Genomic DNA, 19,536 nt, shown 5'->3' on the forward strand with positions numbered 1-19,536 from the left:
CAGAGTCTTCACTGGTTAAAAAACAACAGCAAAAACAAAGTCCAGGTGGCTTAATAATATTCAAGTGGTACAAGATGGGAGTGTCACCTCTTCCTTGTTCTACTTGCCCATTCTTCTCCCCCTTGTCCTTCTTGCCCCAGTTTTCACCCCAGTAATCCTGGGTGCTCCTGAGCCTCCCTCCAGCCCTGACTTCAGTCTGCCTGAGGGTAGAGCTTGCTCCCAGCTACTTGAGAGTCATTTGCTGGGGACTGATGATGGATCTGCTTCAGACCCACAAAGCCAAGGTTCTCATTGCACATGGAGTGACCCCCACCTAGCCAGAGGCCCTGACCTCAGCCTTCCTTAGCCCTGGGTGCACTTGGGAGGGATGTGGGGGGTCCCCTTTGCAGAAAGGAGGGAAAGGTTACAGAATCGCCCTAAACAAGGCAAAACAAAGCCATTTATCTTGGGACATTAGTCACTGAGCTGCTGATGCAGGAAAACATATTGTGCTCTTGGCAATTGCCATTTACATTAGAGCAGGATGATCTGTGGACTTGGAGGCCTGAGACCCTTCCAGATTCCCCCACCCACTTCTGTCTGTCCCTGCAAGTGCTAGTAGCTTCTCCTTGGGGAAGAGGGGCTGGCCTGGGCCTTGGCCTAACAGGTGCCAAAGTCCCAGCCCCATTCTCTTCCAAGTAGACACAGGCGGTGGGATTGCAGGAAGTGCCCCAGGCTCCCAGAGCTGCACTTGCTGGGTTCAGTGTCAGCATCACATTTTATGTGTGGTCTTTCTTTCTTGGCTTTAACTGTTTGGTGTTTGGGAGGAAGGGTTTTCAATCCCCACATCAATCCCTAATTTGCCTATATCCTAAAAGATGACATCACCACACACACACACACACACACACACACACACACACGCACAGATTGTCCCAAAGAGGAATGGAAATTACACTGCTCAGAGATAATGCTCTCTCGTACCAGCTTAGGTGATGAAAATGTTAGTGATGAGAGTGTTAGTCACTCAGTTGTATCCGACTCTTTGTGAGTCCATGGATTGCAGCCCCCCAGGCTGCTCTGTCCATGGAATTCTCCAGGCAAGAATACTAGAGTGGGTTGCCATTTCCTTCTCCAGGAGCTTGGGTGATATGAAAAAGTAAACTAGGGAAAAGGAACTTGAGGGAAGTTGGGGCCCCACTATTTCATCCAGAGTCTTCCTTTTCAAGGTGACCTGATATTTGGTTTGAAGTAAATCCCAGGTGACCCTCTTGCCCACTTTCATGTACAGGACAGGTACCTTCTCCAGCCTTAGGTCCATCCTCTGCGCTCCTGGTCATGGGATCTTTCATGTCCACTCTCTACCTATATGCTCGAGGGTGGAGCATAGGACCTGGCCTAAGCCAATAGGATGATCATATTCTCCCAGTCTCAGCGATTGGTTCACAGATGGATATTTAACCCAGTCAGTCAATGAGTTTCAAGAAAACATTCGCTGTATTTCTGAGAGAGTGAAGCTCTAGCAAGGAAGGAACAGAGAGTGAAAGCAAGTGTGTCATTGGCACAGGATTTCTTCTCCTGCGCAAGGCGATGTGTGGGGGTCTGGCACTGCTCTCTGGAACGGGGAGCTGGTAGGTGCAGGAGGGCCACCTTGTAGAGCTGAGGATGAAGTAAAGACACAGAGAGAAACTGAGTCTCTGGTGATGTCCTTTAAGAAACTGGGTTGAACTTCTCTGGCTCAATCTGTTGAGTTTGGGTTGAAAATCAACACAGTCTTTTTGTTGTTGAGGTCAGTCTGAGGTGTCCTTTGGGACATGTGTGGTCATAAGAGCCCATGACCTGTGTAATAAGTAAGTGTGATCAGGACACAGAAGACTGTGAAATCCGGCCTCAAATCCTTTGCCCAGGCCATCCCACCACTGAGAACACCACTGTTGCCTAGAGGGGCTCTTGTCCCCTTTGTGTACCTACCCTACTTAGAAGCACTCCATGACCCTGGGACCCAGCCTGCAGCTGGGGCAGACTCTGTGCCGCAGCAGGACTCTGCCACACCGGTTGGGTCTTGTCCATCTTCTCCACCAGAGGACAAGCTTGTCCTTGCCTCCAGTTCCTGTGGCCCCGGCACATAGCAGGTGGGCATTCAGTAAGTGACTGCTCTCCTGAGCAGCTACGCTAGTGGGAAGGCAAGGTTAGGGGAGCTGGGGGAGCAGGCAGACCTCAGGGGTAGGACTGCAGGAGTCCAGATCAGAAGCTGTGATGACCTCAACTGGGCAGTGGAAGTGAGGAGATCTGGGACAAGGAGAGAAGATGCTTTTAAAACATGGCGGTGGTGGCAGGTGGGAGGGGGGAATCCTTGCAAGCTGGAGCCAAGAACAGTCCACATTTGACACAGGAGGTGTGGTGAGTGGCATGGAAGTCCTAGAACAGAATCACAGAGAATAGCTTCAGAATGGAGCACGGTCAGGATAGAGGGGCATCTCTTGGTCTTGGTAGGGAGGCATGTTCCTCTGTGCTCTCCTAGCAGGACAGACAAATTAGCAGGTGATCCCTATCCCTGCCCACACCCTGTGCTGACCTAAGTCATCAGAATGAGCAGTGGTAGAAAGTAAACATTCCTGACTAACTTTGGAACACATTTTATACTTCAAATGACAAAGAGGTTCCTGAAGTCCCGGCTGTAACTTCGAACTGATAATGAACATTGGGCTGGGAGTGGGGAATCAGTGTGTCTCCCCCACTTCAGGTGTCCTTCCACTCCCCAGCTCTTCTTTGCGGCTAATACCATTTTGAGGATGCATGGAACTAGCTCAAGTGGCATTGTCTTTTCTCTTGGAGCTATGGATGTCCTGGCCTTCCATCCTGGCTGCTGCCCAGCGGGGATAAAGAGCAGCCAGGGTGGAGTCCTAGGGGAGAGGGCAGGGGCTGGGGTAGTAACCTGGAGCAGAATGTTTGAGGCTCTAGTCCCAGCAGGGAGGAGAAATGAAAGTAGGGAACCAGAGGCACAGGTAGAAGATGGCAGGGTGAGGAGGGGACTACCTCCAGATGTCCTTGAGGGTACTTTGGCTCTGCTCACCTGAGGATGCCAGACCAAGCTGTGTAGATTCTGGTTGCCAGAAGAGGAAGGGGTTACCAGTGTCTCCCTGGGCCAGTCTTCTGATTCAGAGCCTGGCATGGATAAAGCTGAGGCTCACAGGCTAGTACTGCTATCTGTGACCAGTGTAGGCACAGAAGTCAGAGTGGTGGAGTGTGGCCTAGCCAGGAAGGGAGTCGATCCTAGCCTGGCCTCACCCAGCAGCAGCTTGCTGAAACTTTCAGCCTAGAAGCTTGATGCCACCATCCCCGGGGAAAATCCAGCCAGACTGGGTCATTTACCCAGTCTGGAGCCCTTCAGAAGCATCTCAAGTGCAAGTGCTGAAGCTTTCAGCCCTCAGAGAGCTGCCGTGCTGCGGGCCTCTGGCTAATACCCGCTTCATGGGCTCCTAACCTCTGTGCTCAGCTGGCCTTAGTTCTACTGTCTGCCCAGTGCTTGGCCGTGCTGCTCTTCATCTGGCCCAGGGCCACTCCTCCCTCTCCCCTGTCCTTGCCTCCCAGCCCAGCCCAGCCCAGCCCTTCCCACCAGCGGGCACCCTGCTTCACACCCATGGAAAGGTCGAGTTGGGACTCAGTCACTAGCATGCCCTCTGAGCACCGTCCAGAGCCCCATGGCCTCCCCCTCCTGCCAGTTTCTCCCCACAAGGTTGGCATGGAGCTCCTGAGAGATTTTGACTTGAATAAAGGAGGAAGGGAGCACAGAGAGGCAGCCCAGGCTGGCCAAGCTCTCCAGCCCATCCTGACTCTGCTTTCCCTTCCCTTGTTCTCTGCCCAGCCCCATTCATGCAAGAGTCTTTATATAGACACATTATTTCATTTCTCTTGGGTGTATGTCTAGGAGAGGAATGACTGAATCATACAGTAGGTGTATATTGAACTTTGGAGTAAACTCTGTGAGTTTAAATGTGACAATTATTCAAAGCAATTGTTCCACTCCATGTTCCCTCCAGCAATGTGGCAAGCACTGGATGTTCCGCCTGTTTGCCAACACTTGGTATGTTAGTCGTCTTAGATGAGGGCTGAGGTTATGTGGGTTATAACAACACAAAGAAAGGGACAGAGTACAAGTGGAGAGTAAACCAAGAAGAGAAATTGGATTTGGGGATTTGCATCTTGCCTTCATTGGTTATCTGCCCTGTGACCTTGGGCAAGTACTTGAACTTGGCTATGCTTCCATTTTCTCACCTGGAAAACAAGAGCGTCACACCTACTTACGTTGAGATTAAATGAGGTAATAGCTGTAAACGTATTTTCACAGTACTTGGCATCAGGGTTCCTGTTAGTCTACAGGGTCTTTGCATGAATTGAATAAAGCTGTCCCCTTTCCAGGTTGATACAGTACAGGGCCATGATGCAGGAGTCGCACTCGTATACTACTGTTCCCTAGACAAGAAGTCTTAGGCATCACACCAACTGCACAATTATTTGCAGTGATTCTATTTGACCCACACATTCTCAACAAAAGTATGATGAACAAATGAAGTTGAAAGGAGGAGGTGAGTGTATTTTTCAGGGGGCTCCTGTGTGTGTTGACCTCTCCCTGGCAGCCCTCTCACTTCCTCTGGTGGCTTCCCCTACCCTCCACCGCCTGCTCCTCTGAGTCTCTGAGACCTTGGGCACCAATCTGAAGGTCGAATCTCCCCGCGGGGAATGTCTATGGAGTTTGGTGTTTGTGTTGAGTCATATAGAGTGTGTTGTGCGTTAGTCACTCAGTTATGTCCGATTCTTTGCGATCCCATGAACTATAACCTGCCAGGCTTCCCCGTCCATGGGATTTTCCAGGCAAGAATACTGGAGTGGATTGCTATTCCCTTCTCCAGAGGAACTTCCTGACCCAGGGATCGAACCCTGGTCTCCTGCATCACAGACAGATTCTTTACTGTTTGAGCTACAGGGAAGTCCTGTCATACAGAACCTTGCTTCAATTCATAGTTTGGTTCTCAGAAGAAATCCAACATCACAGAGATATGCTTGAGGCAACAGCACTTGTGGTAACTCGACCTGGTCTTTGGAGGGGGACAGAAGCAGAGAATAATTGGGATCCCCAGGAAACAAGGCCAGAGTTGACTGTTTGCAGCAGAGAGATGCTGAGGAGTAGAGACAAAGTCGAAGGATCCCAGCCTTACTTGGAAGGTTTCTGGGTTTCTGAGGTGAAGCATTGGTCAGGAAAGCACCCCCTCAGAAAGCAGGCATCCCTGCTGCTCTCTCTGGCCCAAACACACTGAAGCCAGGGACATATTTGCCTAACATGAACTCAAGGGAGGCAGGCTACGCTTAGAGCTCAGAGCTCAGTAGATGAACAACTCAGCTGAAGCAGGCTTTTTGATTTATGTGTTTATATCCTTGAACGGAGTCCTTCTTTACCTGAGGGACTTTGGGCTGGCCTCCTTTAATTATGAGAACCGGACATGGTAAACTTTGTTTACAGAGAGGCTGTGGTGGAAGGGGAGGCGGAGGCCCTCAGAGCTGGGGGCTGGGTGGCTCTGATGACCACCCCATGGAGAGTTTTGCCTCTGAGCCTTCTCTGTTCTCCAGCCTCACCCTGGCACACAATAGGACTTCCTGGCGGAGTGACACATGAGTCATTTCTGAGACTCTGGTGAGTCGCTGGAGAGGCAGTGTCACCACCCTGTAATTTACCAGCGACAGGGGACTTCAGGGGGTGCCACCCCACCCCAGGGTGTCCACCTGCTTGCTGGCCAGGAGCAGGTTGGAAGGGAGAGGACAAAGCAAGCACCTTCCAGTCAGGTGAAGAGGAGAGAGATAACTTCCTCTTTATGGCCTCCGCAAATAGATCACAGTGTGACCTTCTTTCCCTTTGCAGCCTAAGCTGAGGTTAGACTAGGCCAGCTCTGACGAGGGAAGGAAATGCAATGGGACCCACTTTCCTCCTCTTCCTGGGCAGAACGTTTCCAAGCTTAGAAGAGCTGTCCAGGCACAGGTAAGACCCCAGGGAAGAAGGTGATAGTTGGGGTTAGGTGGCTCGAGTGAAGGGAGTCAAGTTTAGCGTGAAAAGGCCACCTAGAAGAGACCAGGTAGGAAGGCCTGGGCAGGGGTCAGGCTGGTAAGGCCTCCTCCGACCTCCCCTGTTCCGTGCATCATGGACGGACACCAGGCTGCTCTGCCCCATACCGCAGCTTCTGAAGGTGAAAGTCACCTTCTGCCGTTCTCTCCACTGCCTGCCGCTGGGCTGGGGAAGCAGGCGACATAAATCCTTCCTAGTCCCTGTCCCGTGGCGCTTGCCTGCGTGGCCGCGGGGAGGAGACTCTCGCGGCTGTAAATCAGCGTCTCCTCCGCGCACCGCCTGCCCTTCATCACAGTGCTTTACGGCGCTGACACCCACCGGGATTTAGTGGGCCAGCCCGGCTGAGGCCGCCTCATTGAAATGCCACCTCTACCTTCCCACTTCCTCCCGCAGAACGGAGGCCACCCATAAATCCTGGAGATGGCTATTTGCATATTCATCTGCATGCATTTGCCCCTCAAATTGCCTGCATCAGAACTCACAGCATCACCAGAGGAGCCAGAGAGTTTCTGTTGTCCCAACTCTTGTAGGGGAAAGGGAAACTGAGGCTGGGGAGGGATGGGGCCCTGTGAGGCAGGGACGGAGTCGGGGTTCGGTGCAGAAGGGATTTAGCAGAGGCTTTTGTTGTTGTTGTTCAGTTGCTCAGTCATGTCCCACTCTTTGCGACCCCATGGACACCGGGGTTTCCCTGTCCTTCACCATCTCCTGGAGCTTGCTCAAACTCGTGTCCACTGAGTCAGTGATGCCATCCAAACATCTCGTCCTCTGTCGTCCCCTGTCGTCCCCTTCTCCTCCTGCCTTCAATCTTTCCCAGAATCAAAGGCTGGAGACATATAAACCAGGGCCCTCTTTGGCTCCTTCTGCCTCAAACTGGACTCAGCCAAGACCAGGCCCCATTCTGGACATAAGTAATCTGTTGGGAAGGACGAGGGCCTGGTGCAGCCGGATTCTTCTATCTGCATGAGCCCCCTTGCCCTACACCTCAACACCAATCTAGTGACCCCTGTGCCCAAGAGTGTCACTCAAGAATGGTATCCCTGGGCTCCTTTGTCTGGGCCTCTTCAAGGGTAGGTGAGCCCTGAGCCCTCTCTCAAGCTCCCTCCTGCTCAGGAAGGCTCAGAACTTTCTGGGCTCTCAGGGAGAGGAAGGGCCATGCAGGGTCAGCGTGCCTTTCTTCTCTTGGTCCCAGGCCCCATTGAGTCTTCCAAGTAGAAGCCCCACGGGTGGGGCCCAGCACTCCCAGCTGGGCCCAGGGCTGGCTGGAGACCAGGTCAGGGAGGTTTCCTCTGGTGGCACATGTCTGCCCCCTCCCCTGTCCCTGCTCCTCTATTGCTTACCCCTGTGGTGTGTGCTTCATGTGTTTCTGATTGACTCATAAAAAATGCCTTCTCATCAGAGGCCTGTACTGCAGCAATCTGAAGAGGCGCAGCCTTTGGGGGAAACCTGCTGCTCCTTCTGAGACCCAGAGTCCCGACAGGACTGATGTGGGCTCTTCCTTGACCTAGGCTGGGGGGCTCACTCCCTCCCTCCCCCAGGATAGCACCGAGTGGGGCAGCTGTCCTGGGCCCCAGATGTGGTGCCCTTCACTCAGAGTCTCCTTTCACTGCCCCAGCTCCCCTCTCCACCCCACCTGCCCCGTCCCACCACCTGGAGGCTGGTGAACAAACCCCAGGACAGGACAGAGTTGTAGGTAGGAGACCCTGCGGGGCTGGGCCCAGCCACCTTTGTCTCTGTGCAGATCCTCGCTGGTTCTCTCCAGGGCTCTGTGCTGGGAGCCCAGATGAGGCCAGGGTGGGGCTGTATATCCAAATCACCTCAGCTCAAGGAGGGAATAAGTGAGCATTGGAGCCAGGATCCTCAGAGTGGGGAGAGGCGGGAAGTGGATGTCCCCGAGTGTGGGCACCACCTGGCTTCCCTGAGCAATAACCCCAGGAGAAGCATGGGGGCCCACCCCCGGCAGCCCTGGCTGTGTGCTGGGGGAGGGGTGGACCCTAATCCCCCCTCCTTTCTGTTCTCTTTCTCCCCAGCCCCTGCCCCTCCTCTCCACAGAGGTCCTGGGTTGTTCCGTTTTCTCTTCTCTGTTGAACGTCTAACGGCCTCCCCTGGTTAGGGGAGAGTCAGATCCTTCCCTCCAACCCCTGTCTTCAGGGCAGACTGGCCCAGGTGAGGTGGACAGAGAGTGTGTCGGGATGCCGAGACCCTGGACAAGGAGGAGGGTGACAAAGATGAGCCCAAACTCCCTGTCTCTGCAGCTTTTTAATAAAAATAAATAAATAAATAAACAAAGAATAATAGTAAAGAATGGAATATGGCCTCCTATCGGGTCCAGGATAGTGGGGAGCACAGAGTCAGGCTCGGAAGACCTCCCCAGAGCCACCCTGGCTAACATTTGCTGGGATTCTTAGAAAGCACAGCATAGACTTTGTGGCGGCATGGCAACAGAAGGGCCCCCCATCTGGAAGCCTTTAAAGTCTCCCTCCCCCTCTTCTCCAAATAGCTTGTTCCCAGAAAACAGGAGGAGAAGTTACCCAACAACAAGCTGGGGCTTCCTGTGGGGCTGGCGGCCCCCTCCCTGCCTCTGTCGTAGCACACCAGGCCCTCACCCGCCCCCCAGGCTCTGCTCAGCAGGGCCCCTGCCTGTTACACATCACAGGGTTGGTTCCTCTCACCTCCTTGACGACCTGGGTGCCCAGCTCACTTCCCCCAGGAAGCCCTCCGGAACCACCTCTTGGCATTCTGGTAACTGCTCCAACTCCTCTGTGAACACACATACCCAGCCTTTGTGTGTGCCCTTGTTCTGGTTCAGGCCTGCCAGCCTATTTGCTGTGTTGTCTCTTTTCATCCCGTCTGGGCTGGAAGAGTATTTAGGGCTTGGTGAGCCCTCCCTTTTTATTTTACATAATGGAAAATTGAGGCCCAGAGAGGCCAAATGACTTGTCCCAATGCAAACAGAGCCAGATAAAGACCTCAGCTCTCTTTCTCCCAGTCCAGGGGTCTGTTGCCCACCCAACATGTCCATTTGATTGTGCTTGTCTCCCCAGGATGACAGCATGGCCCCAAAGAGAGCCTGTAAGTTCTGACTTGATGTGCAGTTGGGCACAGCCGAGGTGTAGAAGCTGCCAGAGACTGAGGGGCAGAGACCTCGGAGAGGTGGCAGGACTGGCCAGTGACTGGGGAGGTGTGGTCTTCGGAAGAAAAAGTTGTGGCCCACCAATGCTGACACATGCCCAGAGGGCCTGGCAGCCTGGCCTGAATGCTGACTGGCTGATCTGGCTCCTGACCTGCTCACTTGGCATATGAGGGAATCACCTTGAAATGAAAAATCTCCAACCAACAGAGGTTTTTAATTTTTAGATAAGCAGAGAGTTCAGTTTTAGATGAGACTTTGGTCCTTGTAAAATCTTTCCAGAAATACAGTGACAGCTGGGTCTCAGTTTCCTTATTTTTAAAATGAGGACAAAAGCACTGAGGCTTTAGGAGGGAGATGGAAATGGGGTTTGAAGGATGGGAACAGGCAGGAGAGCCTTCTAGAGCAGAGTATGAGCACAGACTCAGAGAGTGAGTGAGCACCGACTGACCTCAGTCTCTCTGACCAGGTGTGTGGCCTGGGACAAGCTCCTTAATGAGTCTCTGCCTCGGTTTCTCACCTGGATGAAGAGGATTACAGTAGCACCTCCCTGAGGTAGCTGAGGCCATATTTGTAAACATGAGGTAATATTTGTAAAATTTTTCACATAGTAAATGCCCTCTGAGAGGTGCATTTATTTACTCATTTACTTAACAACATCGCTTTCCTTGTACTACCCATTTTAATTCCTATAAGCAACACGAGATGGTATTTACTGGAGCTTGTGACTCATGGATACTGGGCCTGGGCCTTTCAGGGAGAGAGATCCTGGGACTTACACACTCCAGCCTCCTCATACAAGACGTTGTCCACTTCTGGGCCACTCTCTCTCAGGCTGCACCAACTTGTGCCAAGGACCAGAAACCCCACAAGCCCTGACTCTGGGGGCAGCCTGGATAGAGGCAGAGAGGGTGTGAGGAGGGGAAATGTGTGACCATGGATTACAGTTCCAAGTGAGAAATAAGCAGGAGCAGATGGAGCCCAGAGCACAAAGTTCCTGTTCTCATGCAAATGTCGGGGACAATAAAAGTCAGGGGGGAAGCCATTGTAGGGGGCGGGGAGGAGATGGAGGGAAATGTAGAGACAGGGTAGGGGGTGCAGAAGGAAGATGCCATGCTGGCAGAATTAGCTCTTATTCAGAGTTGCCGGGGGTGGCCTTTCCAGTCTGCTGCCTAGGGCCCTTGGCCAGCCTACTAGGGCCCAGGCGGGCCCTGGGAGAGTGGGGAGGGGTCTGGGCCTGTGCCTGCTGGGGACGGCTTGACAGCAAGTGCTCTTCAGAGCTGATTGTATTTCCTGGCCTTTGATGCCCGAGATCAAAGCAGTGCCAAGCCCTCCCCGCCTCCCAGCTCCTGGCAGCTCCTCCCTGCCCTCGGGGTCCAGGCTCTGTGGTCAACATAGTGGCTGGAGGGGGCAGGCCAGCCTGGCATTAGTGGCAGGCCCCAAGTGACTTAGAGCAACTGACATGTGAGCTCTTTCCCACTCTGGGGTTGCCAGGAGCTCCAGCTGTGGGTGGGTGCAGCCCACATCCACTCTCTGTGCTTGTCACACTGGCTCTGTGTCCTCAGACACCCAGGGGTTAGACATTCAGGTCACCAAAAGCCAGGCCATGGGGGTGAGGTCCGCGTGGCCAGAATCAACCACAAAAGCCAAGACTGGAAACCAAGATTGGAAACCACAGCCTATGGAGATGGCACAGGGTCTGTTTTGCTGTAGCAAGAAAGGATTGTACTATCAGTCACGCAAACTGACCTTTCATGGGATCCTGGCTGGGAGAGGCTTGGTGCTGGTTTAGAGGAGGACCCCTACACAGACCTTCCTTCCTCTGATGGATCCTCTAGCCTCCTACTGACCATTTGGGCTCCATCCTGGAGGATCCTCCAGTCCCTTGTTTCTACCTGACCTGAGCACCCCATGGGGAACTGGCCCCGGGGGCATTGGCTGCTTGGATCCTACCCTGAATGTCCAGGGATGCACTGTGTAGGTTTGTAAGTGTCCTGCACCCCACTGGAAAGCTCTCCTGGGCCTTTTTGCCTGTAGTGCCTTTGGGAGAGCTTCAAGTTCAAGTAGCTGCTCAGGGCAAACCACTTCTTGCCTGACTCCTTCCACCCAGGTGTCTATCAGCCTCAGTTTCCCTTTGGCAGAAGTATGCAAGGCATGCTAGGCAGAGGACGGGGCTGAGAGTAGAAGGTAGTCCGTGTGGAAGCTCTGGAAGGAAGGCAGAAGCTTCTGTGGTTACAAACCTGCAGGTCCTAGGGGAGGGGTCCCTGGCCAGGATGATGGTGGGACTCTGGTGGTCTACATGCCTGCAGTGGGGCCCTGGCTCTCCATGGTGCCCACCCATGTGGAGAGGATTAGGGCCTGAAAGACATGTTTTCCCGCTTTCCTTCTTGGAAGGAGGATCAAGGGGACCTGGTGACAGCCCAGAGATTCTGGGCATGTGGACAGGCCCGCTTTCCTTCCTGTCCATCTCCCAGGCAGCCTGAGAGATGCACACCATCTGCTGGCAGCCCCGAGCCTCGAGTCCCCAGTCAGCCTGGAGAAGAAGCAGCAAGCAGACCTCCTGCATTTCCATTCCCAGAGCCCCACTCCCCACCCCACCCCGCCGAGATGAAGCATTGGGCTGGGCCCTGATGGAAATAAGACAGCAGGTATTATGCACTGTGATTATTGGGCTTAGCGGACCTGAGCAAAGTTGGTCAGGGGTTGCAAAGATGTAGGGACCCCTATCACCCCGACTTCCCTCTGCTCATTAGATCCAGGAGACAAAATTGCTTCAGGAGAAGGAATTACAGGACCCTGGAGGGTGGGCTTGGGGTTGGGGCTGGGACTGAGGGTGATTGTGGCATCCTGTGCTTGTCTGGGTTTGTGTGTGGCAAGTGGCGGAGCAATTCTTAAACCCAGATGCATGCATTCACATGTACACACATGCACACACACACACACACACGCACTTCTATGAAGACAGTATCCAGCATTGCAGTGCTTGCATTTGGTGAGTGAGTGAGTGAAAGTTGCTCAGTCATGTCCGACTCTTTGCAACCCCATGGACAATGTATTTGGTAGGTATGCAATAAATATTTGATGAATGGATGGTTAAATTAGAGAATGAATAGCCCCCAAGTTTCTAGCCCACTGGGCTTCTCTTCCTCTACTCAGAACCTTAGTTTTTGAGGCTTTTTCATTCTTTATTCCCAGCTGGTGACTCGGTTATCTGGAGTGGTCACTTCTCACTGGCTGGTTATTCTCTAGTTCTTAGCATAAGAATTAAATTGTGGCTTTCTGGGATAGCGGCTTGGATCTCACCCCCGCAAAATTCCCTTACGCTGGGTTTGGTTTTCATCAGTCCCTGATACTGATTTCTTGGGGAATCTGTAGGGTTGTGCAAGGTTTGGAGTTGGGCACCGAGATGGCAATTGCCATTCTAATCTGAGCTGTGCCCCTGGAGCATGGTTTAGGTCACCAGGAAAGGTCTGGGACTCAGGGGCCAGTCAGAATTAAGACTGGAACAGGAATTTCTAACCTGGGATTATGTGTGGGGCTAGGTGCCCCACCCCTTACCCCCCAAGCTCTCATTGCCACGTGTGATGTGTGTGAATGTGCTCAAGAGTACATCCTAGAATGAAATTAAAGATATTTAACTTTGTCCCCCACAGGGATGGAGCAGTCAGAATGGACACCGAACAGAAATAGCTGCATATCAGCCCTGTAGCATCCATTTGCCTCTCCTCTCCCCTCCCAGTCTCTCCCTTCCCTGCCCCTCTCCTCCCCTCCTCTTCCCTCCCCTTGACTCTCTCTCCTTCCTTCTCCCCCATTGCTACCACTGATTGGGTGGTACTTCTTCTGTGTTCTGTGTTGAAATGGCCCTCCTAGAGCCACGCCTGTCACTAAGGGACTAGAAGCTTCCATGCCAGCCCTGGTCCCGACCTCATGGGATGACTGTGTCTCCTCCTCTCCTCTGAGACCTAAGCACAGGTGGACATGGCAGGATTGATCACGTGGGGGAGGAAGGGATGGAGACCTTGGTCACTGGTGAGCTGTGGGGTTGGAGACTTTCAACTTGGCTTTTCTGTGTGACTCCATAGGAACCCTCTTTGGAAGTGACTCATTGTGACTGAAGCCACTGTGCCACACACCCACAGGACTCTGAAGTGTCCCTCTTCCCAAGCTGCGAGCCCCTGGGTCGCTGAGCAGCAGGGGGCAGGGAAGGGGTGGACCTGCCCCCTGGCAGGCCGGTGCCTCATCTGAGCCCCTCTGTGCTCCCTGTGTGTCTGGGTGTGTACACACATTTGTGTGCACTCGAGTCAGCCTGTGTGGGCCCGCATGTGCCTATGCACACATGCCCAGAGTGAGCAAGGGCACAATGTGCTGTATGTGCACGTGTGCACGGGTACACGCACGCACGTGAATCTGTGTGGGGATGACGTGCCAGTGTGTGTGCGCTCACAAACGGAAGATTTGGCTGGGAAACCCGAGTCTCCCCGTCCCAGGCCTCAACCTCTGCTCCCTGGGGCCCTGGTGGAGGAGAACATAGAGTCCCCAAACCCGTGATCTGGGACGGTGGCTTCTGTAGGATCCCGCCCCCTCCCTCTCTCTTGACACAAATAGCTTGTGGAACAAAGGGAGCTGGGGATTTGGATTATTTATACAGTCAACATTAAGCAACTTGTGGTCTATTTAAATTCTTCTTTATTAGGCCGGGAAATTCCATGGCAAACACTCAGGCAGTAAGGAAACCTCCAACAAGGCAGCTCCCAGCTCCACATTGCCGTTTGCTTCCTCATCATCTTTCCTGCTCCTGACCTCTGACCCCTGCTTCTTCCATCCAGGCTCCCCAAGGCCATGCCCAGCCCTGTCTTCCCCACCTGCACGCCCTCCGGATTCTCCCTCTGTCCTTCAACCTCCATCTCTCAAACCTCCACCCCAGGCCCCCACCCAACACCTACCCGTGCTTTCTGTGACTTGGGAGGGTCGGCCAGACACCAAGCCTTACCCTTGAGAGACAGCTCTGCAGGAGCAGCGTGGGGCCACAGGGAGGGAGAGTCAGGCTTGGGAGAAGGTGGGGAGGGGCAGGTTGTGGGCTGTGCTCAGCATCACGGTGCTCCGGAGGCTCAGGGGACCTCTGCTCCCAGAGGTGCCTCTAGTAGACAGCTTAGGCAGCAAAAGAAGGGGTCTTACCAACAGGACGAGCCACCAGCCTCTCCCCACCCCAGGCTGCTGGGGTTGTATGTGGGGCCGAGCAGGGTCTGGGGCTGAGGAGGGGCTGAGGGTGGTGGAGCTCAGGGACTGCAAGATCCCTTCAGAGGGGACAGCCTCTGGGCTGAGGGTCCACAGGGCAGGCCTCTTCTCCTAACAGAGGCCCTCCCTCTTTTCTCCCTAGGCTGTGGCCCTGAGGGCTCACCCTGAGGCAGACATCGCTGAGGGCAGAAGGGCAGCTTGGGAAATGGGAGGGAAGTGGGGAGGAGAACCAGAGGAGCATCCTGGGGTCTGGAGGATCTACCGTTTCTGGGCGGGTGTGTGCACCCCTCTCCTAGCCCTCGGCTCCCAGGGGCCCTCCTGGACCTGCTCTTACCTCGAGTGAAAGCTCCTCTCTCCCTGTTTCTCTCTCCAGCTAGACTGTGAGCCCCTGAGGACAGAGAATACAGACATTCACCTTGTATCCCAGGGCCTGGCATACAGGTAATAGCAGGAGCTTCATCGATGTTTCTTGAACTTAAAGAAATGGCACTTTGAGGGGTTGTGGCCCAGCCCAGTCCTCCACGTTCTCCCCTAACATAACCTCGGCTCAGAATCCTGTCCCGTTCCTGCCTTTCCCAGGGGACAGGGCCTTGCCCAGATGGAGAGGAGCCCACTGAGGGCTCAAGGCTCATTCTGAACCTGTCCTGATGGCAGGCTGTGCTGGGAGAAGGGGGACAGGCTGTGCCTCCCATCAGACTTGGGGGGGCCATCACCAGGGAAGGAAAGAGGTGAAGGTCACCATGCAACTCCATTCTCTGGAGATCTGAAGAAGGCTCAGCTATTGTTTGAGCTGATGTTAGGGCTATTGGTAAGCAATGCATCCCCCTCCAGGCAGACGGGGCAGGGGCGGAGAAGCTACCCCTTCCAGTGTGACAACCTCTGTCTCTAAACGGCAGCCACTGGAGAGGGTGGGGAGACCGACCTAGAGCTTGCTGCTGATTATCACCTCGCTGTCAGCCCTGCCCTCTGGGCCTGTCCCTGCTGCCACCTCTGGGCCCATGTTTCTGATTAGTGGGCCCCAGCTGTGTAGCATTAGTTGCATTTTTCCAGGATGAATCTTGGTTGTGACTTCCTGCCATGGGTCTGAACCAGCCGCCTGCCTTTGCCGCCTGCTTCTCATCCCCATTCCCTAGGCTGCCCCAAATGCCCTCACTCCCAGCGGGCTCCTCCTCGAGGGGATAGTGAGACCGTCCCTGACTCAGGGGTTTTTTTTCTCCTGGGTAGGGGGAGATGTCCCTTTGCCTGCCTGGGGCCACTCAGGGCACAGCTGCTGCTCACAAGCAGAATCCGCTGAGCAGGTGTTTGTACAGGACTGAGGAAGTTGCTCAGGGAAGTCTCCAAAGGCCAGGAGCATCACCTTCTGGCTTTCTGGGGTCCATCCTCTGTGCAGTTGTGATCTTGATGTGGTAGAGCCAGTCTCCAACTGAAGCCTTGAGCTGCATTAGCCCTTTTCTCTCTGGATTTGCAGTGTGCTTCCTGTGAGTTACTCAGTGAAGACACCAGCTCAACAGAGCATCCGCCTGAGAGGTAGTGAGTTCCCTGTCCTGTAGGTGTGTAAGTATGAGCTGGAGAATAAAATCTTTCATGTTCACAGTGGCCTTTATATTGCATGTGGTCTTCACGGCATCCCTGTAAGGGGGCAAGGCAGGGGCAGGAGTGATCCTTACAATCTTCAGAGAAGGAAACAGACTGGAAGGAGGGAGTGAGTAAGTGTTGAAGCCTGCGTTAGAACCCAGAAGTGAGACCCACCTTAGCTCAGCAAGAGTTTGATCAATATGCCTCTTCTCTCAGCCCAACTTGACTCCCAGAGACTACAAGCCCAGAGCCCAGCCTGGCCGTTGGTGTGTCCCCTTCCATCTCTCCCTGCCTCCCAGTTTCCTGGTGGATACTCCCAAACAGTCTGACAGCCCTGTCCCAGGCATGCCTGCCTGATTCTGACTGTCCCTCCTTGTCCCGATAGCCTGCCCGCAGCCATAGCTGCTAGTCTCCACCAGGATCATGACCTGGGTCTGGTCTCTGGAAAGCAAAGCTCTAGAGGATTCTTGAGGCTGTCAGCATCCTGAATAGGAGTTCCATGGAGGGCAGGCTTGCTTCTGTGTCCCCAGGGCCCAGAGCAGGCCTGACACATGAGATGACTCAGGCTGGACAGTGGGTCCAACAGGTCTGAGATTTGGAGCTGAGAGTGACCTAGAGAAGTGGCTACAGCTGGCACTGGAGACCCCGGGGAGTCAGGGAGACCTGCTCACTCTGGGAAGGAGGCAGAGGCTGGAGGCAGGAGGTGTGAGTTGTCCTTAGGGAGAGGCGACTTGTGTTCCAGGAATATGTGGCTCTTGAAAACGCTGATCAGAGAAGGCCCGAGAGCAGCACTGGGTGCCAAACACTCTGGGTGGGATGATGTTCTCTTGTGGCCTTGGGCAGGGCTGCTGAGAGTGGACCAGATGCTGCTGGGAGCTGGGGGCTGCCAATGGGCTGCTTCTCTTCTGGACCACTGCAGGGGTGCTGCGTTTCAGCCCAGAACCCATTCCAGGGGCCCCAGTCAGCAGCAAGGCTCCTGAGAGATGGGCCCATCAGTTCTCTCAAACACCTTAGAGAGTTTTCTGGACTAATGTGTTGGGTAGTGTCAGGCAGGGGACAGAGGCTCTGCCCTGGGGAAGCCTCTGAACCAACCAGGGAGACGCTGCCTCTGCCCTCAGGCTCCTCTTCAGTTTATGATGTGTTGACATATCATAACCCCCAGGTTCCCTTTGCCCTGGAACTAAAGGTTTTATTCCTTCAATACTTTAGTTATTTTAGGCAAATGTGAGCTGTCTCTCTAATTATTGCAAGGAACTGCCAACAGCTACATTTGGCTAGATTGAGACTATGAATGAAACTTGGGTTTGTCTCTCACGGGCTTGGTTGGTTTGAGCCTTCCCTGTCTCTTGGATGGCTGGTGGCAGAGTGCTGTGTGTGCTGATCAGCTAATGAGAACACAGTGTCGGTTTGCCTGGGCCATGTCAACAGGATCTTGGAGAAGGGTGGACCCGTGTCAAACTTTTGCAGGAGAAACAAATTCCCCTGTTGAAAGATGACTCCTTTAGCCTCCATCACATACCTGCAGAGACAGGGAGCACTCTCTCTGCTAGCTGATTTTAGGTTCTGTCATTTGCCCTGGGGCTCCAGGCCAGGCAGGGCTCACTGAAGTTTCTTCTCCAGAAGTAGCTCTTGCGGGGTCCCCCAGAGCCCCCTGGTGGTCACTATGAAGGTGTGCTGCTCTCCCCAGGGGTTCTCTTACAGCCTCAAGTGAACAAAGGGAGCCTCTTCCTTTGGCAGGGGCTCCCTGCGCTGGCCCTGTGACTGGCAAAAAGCCCCGGAGTTAGAGTTTCCTTGCTGTTCGCCAGGCATAAGGTCAAGGCCCATCCCCTACTCGATGCAGTGACCCTCTTTGGGTACCTCTTCCTGAACATTCTTACCCCACCCAGCCAAGTCCTGGCGCACCCAGAACCAGACTGCATAGTGCTCAGGGTAGGCCTGAGCTCCCCTGTGCTGAAAGGCCCCCACCTTCTAAGAGAGGCTCAGCCATCATTACAGGGAAGAAGGGACCATGGACTGGGGAAAGACAGAGCAAAAGCAGGAAGCAAGGCAAGGTCATCCTCGCCTGCCATCAGTCCAGGGCCCCTCCACTGTCTAACTAGATAGCTCAGCCTAGGAACAAACCTCTCCTGGGCTGAAGTGTCCTGGTCCTTGTGGGTTCAAAAGAGAAGAGACCAGGGGAAAAGGTATAATTCTCCTGGGGTCTTGCTTTGGAATATGGTTACCTGCAGCCCCAGTGATGGGGGTTCTGAAGAAGGACCCTCCGTCTTCCCCCTCACCAATCATATCGCCATGGCCACATCCATCTTTCCAATCAAAGCCTTTGAAAGCCATGTCTTGATAGGAAGAGCAGGAGGTGGCTCTTCTATAACAGTAGAGTCTAGGCTGTGATTTTAGACTCATTGAACAGTTGAGGATAATGGAAGGGAAACAAGGGGCCAGCCAGTGGGGTTCCAGTCAGCCCTTTGGCCAATTCCATTAGACCAGGGTGATCTAGCCCAGTAGCAGGCCTGGGAGTACAGGAATGGTCTCCAGATTTCCCTCATATTCTATGTTCTGTCCCACCATAGACAACAGGGAGTGTGGGCTTGTCCCACGGCCCTTGCATGGCAAGAGAGCATCACAAAGCACCCTAGCAGGAAGTTGTGGGCCTGTCCAGTTACTTTATACAGCCTCTCCTAGCTTGAGCTGAAACCCACGCCTACAAGTCTTTCCTGCAACCCTTGGGGTTTCCTCTTCAGCCTTCTGGCAAAAAACCATTCCAACAAAAACCTCCATAGTCCCTCAAGAACTTGCTATAATTTATAGGCATAAGGCAGCCCAAATCCATGCAGAGAAAAGTAACATTCCTCCCCAAGAAGCAACTCAGCCAGTTGAGAGACAGAGGGAGGAAGAGGGAGCATGGAGAGAGAGAGAAATTTTGCTAAAAGATTAACTCACTTACAAAATAAATTGGTGAAAGACAAAGAGGAAAGCCAAAGTGAGCAGATCTCATCCTCACAGCATTCAGTCTAAGGGTGACCAGTTGTCTCCAAGTACAGAGGGTGTCTTAGGACAAAGAATGGCTACTAGTTTTTATTTGCCAAATGGTGGTTTTTTTCCTAGAACAAAGGGAGACTTTTTCTCAAAGGTAATCAAGCCACTTCCTTTAGAGAAGCCCAGAAACATTTGCAACTTTTTAACGAGTTTTTCCAGCATTTACGCCATCATACAATTTAACTTTTACAATAAACTGGGGAGATTTGGTTTTATCATCCCCATTTTATGAATGAAGAAACTAAGGTTCAGGAGGTTATGTAGCTTCTACTCTGATGAGGTAACAAAAGGAGGCAGAAAGCAGAGCTAGGTCTGCAGCCTCCAGAGCCCACATTGAGGGTGGGGGGGAGGGGTAAGAACAGGGGGATGCCAGAACTTAGAAGACGTCCAGTCAAGAGAAAAGGCCATGCAGGGCTGCACAGGGATGGGAGGGGTTAAGCGCCATACTGTGGAGGTAGTCTTTTCAACACCA

The 19,536-nt window shown here is 53.5% G+C and overlaps 1 long non-coding RNA gene across 1 annotated transcript; it reads left to right on the top strand.

Annotated features, from left to right (window-relative positions):
* Window positions 1-1,846: 1,846 nt before the first annotated feature.
* On the top strand, window positions 1,847-16,048 carry LOC145546723 (uncharacterized). The gene is made up of 5 exons (XR_014083168.1): window positions 1,847-2,111; window positions 5,894-6,010; window positions 11,696-11,869; window positions 12,875-14,897; window positions 15,925-16,048. It is a non-coding gene; the product is annotated as an uncharacterized LOC145546723 (long non-coding RNA).
* Window positions 16,049-19,536: the final 3,488 nt, after the last annotated feature.

This window comes from Giraffa tippelskirchi, chromosome 4, assembly GCF_054371585.1.
Source record: "Giraffa tippelskirchi isolate mGirTip1 chromosome 4, T2T-mGirTip1v1.2.pri, whole genome shotgun sequence".
Lineage (NCBI taxonomy): Eukaryota > Metazoa > Chordata > Mammalia > Artiodactyla > Giraffidae > Giraffa > Giraffa tippelskirchi.